A 4,697-nucleotide genomic window follows, 5' to 3' on the forward strand; every position below is an offset into this window, starting at 1 on the left:
TGTGTGTGTGACTCTCTAATGTACCAGTGCTGGAGGTCGTGTGTGTGAGACTCTCTAATGTACCAGCGCTGTGTGTAATGTTCAACCTTTCAGCTGCTCGTGACTCTTTATTGGCATTAGACTTCGCCTTGAGGAGGATGACTCTCGTCAATCTTTAAACCGTTTGTGGGAGTTTTTGTAAAACTTCAGCGAATTCCTGTCAGCTTTGCTGAAATCATCAGAAACGTGATCGTCTGATCTTTGAGGCTGAAAAAGAAAAGTTCATGTTCTTATTTCCATTTTTTAGCAAAAGATCCTATCAGATTTAGTTATTAAAAACTAAGATTTCTTTTGGCAAAAAGATGATTTTACAGTTGAAAAATTACGTTTTCCATCAAAGATGACGGTACTTGTTGAACAGTGGAATTAAATAATGAAAAACAACATTTAAAACTTTCTTTTGGTGCAAAAACATTCAATAATCGTGAGCATATTTGCCTCCTGTGTGTGTTTCTGCCTCATTGATCGGAATCACCTGCTAATCCTGCGGTCCCTGAACACACCCTGTTGTGGCGAGGCCTTGCTGTGGGTGTGGCATGCTGGGTAATATTCATAATAAGAGTTCTGACATTTAAAAAAGAGAACATCATCGCTCTTTGTTTGATCTCAGACCAGCCTTTGTTTACCGCACGAAAAGACTCTCCGGTCTGCAGGTGCTCTGTCTTTGTTGCGTGTGTGTGACTCCGACCAATCACAGCTCTCGTTGTCTCCGCCCGCATAGCTGCCGTCGTCTGATGGGTTCAGCCGAAGATCGTCTCGCATTCGGGTTTGTCTCTGTGTCTCTTCGCCCACTTTGCCATAATCTGAAATATCACGACGCAGTAGAGGAAGAGGAGGAAGAGGAGGAGGAAGAATGTCATCCTTCAAAAGGGGAAAACGTGACGTTATGTTTATTATCATCATTATAAACTTTATTTATACAAAGAGTTACAAAGTTCTTCAATTGTTGAACCACTTTAAAACATTTCAGGAGGAAATAAAGTCATTAATTACAATAATATAAAAATATAATGACCAATAATAATAATAATAATAATTATTATTATTATTCAGCACCTTTCAAAACAAAGCAAATAAACAATCAGATGTGTTGGAGGTATAACAGAAAGAGAAGTAATTCATATTAACTAAACTGAAGATCATTTTATCGATTTAAACTTTTGAAAATGCTACAAAATGAACAACCTGAAGATATTCAGTTTATTATTATAGAAGACGAAGAAAAGCGGCAGATCCCCACAGTTGAGATGCTTGCACTTTTTTCGGATTTAATGACCTTATATACATATAAATGTATATTAATTGGAGACCCGTACAGTAGGGTTGAAGGACAGCCTGTCGCTCTGCTATTGTCAATCTGCCCTCAGGGTCCCTGAACACATCACGTGACCACTGATGCCTCTCCAACAATCAGCTGTTTGTCTGTCCACACACACACACACACACACACACACACACACACACACACACACACACACACACACACACTGTGTGGAAGTGTCTCCTCTCAGACTCTCTAACTAACAGCTGCTGCAGCTCCACTTCTGAACTGAACTCAGTTTGTTCCCATCAGGAGCTTTTAAAGGGTTTTCTCTTAAAGGGACAGTACACCCGACTCACTGCGAAGACACTTCAATGCATGTCTTTGACCGATGACGTCGTGTATGTCAAACTTTTTACAGTTGATATTTTATATCAATGTTTAATTAATCAATCATTTAATCAAGTTTATTTTTAAATTACCTTTTTAAATGCAATTTAAAGTGCAAAAAAATATGAAAATGGAGAGAAGCTGAAGAGACTGATGCACAAAAAACGACGTAAAAATATAATAATTAAACTCGGACTACACGGCTATATTGACTATATTACATTTTCTTTAAAAGCTTTACATTTCCGAGACGTTTTTCTCTTTGAGGTAAAGTGACGGTTTATTAACCTGCAATAAATATAAATATTAGTTTATTTGTCATCACATCTCTTTCTGCTCTTATCGTATATGTTGCCTTCAGGTTTCACAGCACAGCAGCTGTTTCAGCAGCATTATACGTTTGAATATGTAACTGATGTAAATGATGAGACGTTGAGTCTCTGTGTTGTGAAGAACAGCTCGAGTTGTTTCTTTATCTGTAGAAAGACAGAAAACAAGCTTTTTCTTTGTAAAAGCTGTTCAGTGTTTATGACGTGTTGTCATTTTTAGAGTTTCCAGCTCGTCACTTGTGAGGATTTGCTGTTTTTCTCTCGTCTTATCCGATCCTACAGTCAGATTTTTTTCGGGGTTTTTGAGTTTTGCTCGGACAAAACGAGACATTTCAAGACGTCAAAACCAGAACAAACCCTCTTCATTGTTTTAAAGATGCTCTTTAAAGCGAGTCGTTTTAAATCCATTTGAATTTATTAATCCGGTTTATTTGCATTTTCTCCCTCAAATGAACTTTGTTCACTCACCGTTCCAGTAAACACCATCATGACCAGAATATATAACCCGGTCTATAGTGAGGATGAGGCGTCTACTGGAGATACCATTAGCTGCAGTGTCTCTGCTTTAATGTGAGGAAATGAATGTTTGAAAAGTCAGAAATTCACGATGAATAATTTCTGAGCTTGCAGACGTGATAAAGAATTTAAAATGAGACTTTCTGTCCTCAACATTTACATGTTTTACAAGCAGACGTGTGCAAATGTTATGATGTTATTTACATGTTTTATATGCTGGAAGAATTACAGTATTTAAATACTTTATTACATACTGAATATTTATAGTTTTAATCATTTAAATATCTCTTTATTCTAATTCTTAATAATGTTATTGATTATGCATTTCACTGTGCACGTGTGGAAAATAAAACATTTATATTTCTTTTAATTATAACAATATGATCATGAATAATATTTAAGTTGAATCATAAGCAGAACGCATGAAATCCTTTGACGACTGTCGTAAGTTTGCACAATTAATCAAATATTAGTTGACGTTAGATTAGAGCTGCAATGAAGACAAATAAATCTTCCGTATATGTCTCTGGTAGAGACCTGTCAATCACAGTAGCCCCGCCCTAAAGCATCCCCTGCTTTATGGTCTGTTTGACTCTAAATGGACCATAATGTACTAAATGAACATCATGCTGTATTGAAGAAGACTTGAAACTAGAGACTGAGACCATAAACTCATGTTTACAATGTTTACTGAGGTAATAAATCAAGAGAGAAGTAGAGTCATTTTCTCATAGACTTCTATACAACCAGAGGAGTCGCCCCCTGGTGGACACTAGAGAGAATGCAGCTTTAACACGTGAAGCATCGGGTTCACTGGAGGTTGCCTCTTGTTAACAGATCTGAGGTCAGGAGGAAGTCACAGAATCTTTAATTTCCAAGGTTGCATGAACAACTATATAACTCACATTTATTACCTCTTTCATCCAGTTTTTATTGGCGTCTCAGGATGACATCACTTCCTGTGTGCCGGTAGAAACAAACTCTGACTTTAACTTCACCTCATTTATCTGAATCAACTTTATTTCATTCCTGATGTAAGATTATTATGTTGAGATATTTTTATCAAAGAGACTTTACTGGTAATGAATGTTCGTGGTGGGCGTTTGAATCAACACTTTGTTCTTTAAGTAACTAAATACTTTTACTCAAGTACTGTTACTTTATTGTACTACTTTGAATTCATGCTGTAATACTTTACTCCACTTCAGAGGGAGATATTACACATAGACTTTAAAACTATATTAATATTTTAGATACAAACTGTTTCATCAGCTTATAGGACATTATACATTATTTTAAATTGAATGTAACATTATATGAAATAGTTTGAATGATTTCCAGATAAAACAATGCCTTCATGTTAATGCATCAGTAATAATAATAATTCCGTATTCTAGAGAGTAGTAACTCAACACTACTGGTGCCAGACTGCTGTATCATTAAAGTACTTTAAAGTACATTAACTTCAGTAACCGTTTGAATACAGGCCGTGGAACATTTTTAATTTGTGGTCTTGCTGCGTTGATCAGAGTAAAGGCTCTGAATACTTTTTCTTCTACTGATTCATTAGTGCAGCGTGTCGTCACACAACGGTTCGTATGATATCTTATGAAAAGTTACACATTCTCGGTGCGTTTTCCTGCTAAAGTCCAGCCACACGTTTACGTTTCTACTCGTCACATGCTCGTCTTTTCACAATAAACTTCCATCCTCAGTCAACTTAAAGGTTAAAGGTTCTGGTTCCGGTTAAAATAACTACTGCAGTATAAAAGCTAGGTGATGAATAACACGAGGAACGAGGCAGAGAGATCTCTGTGTGCTTCAGCGCTCTTTTTACTTCCTGGTTCATGATTACGAGGATCACATATGAAATCATTTGGTGGGATATCTACGAAATACTTTATTTCTTCGTGGCTTTTTGCAACTATGATGATGATGAGAGCAGCCTGATGAGTGTTAACTATATCCGATAAGTTCTCTATTGTTGCTCACATATCTCATGTTTTATGCTTCGTACTCTTCTTGTTCTTTGTGCTGTGGAGGCAGAACTCGTGTCTCTAGTTCACTGAGAATCTGTTTCTCATCATCATTGGAAGTCTCGTTCACGTTCACCAGGAGGTGACGTGGATCAGATACTGATAGATGTGATAGATGTGATAGAT

Source organism: Anarrhichthys ocellatus, unplaced genomic scaffold, assembly GCF_004355925.1.
Source record: "Anarrhichthys ocellatus isolate YVR2014 unplaced genomic scaffold, GSC_Weel_1.0 scaffold34, whole genome shotgun sequence".
NCBI classification, from domain to species: Eukaryota; Metazoa; Chordata; class Actinopteri; order Perciformes; family Anarhichadidae; genus Anarrhichthys; species Anarrhichthys ocellatus.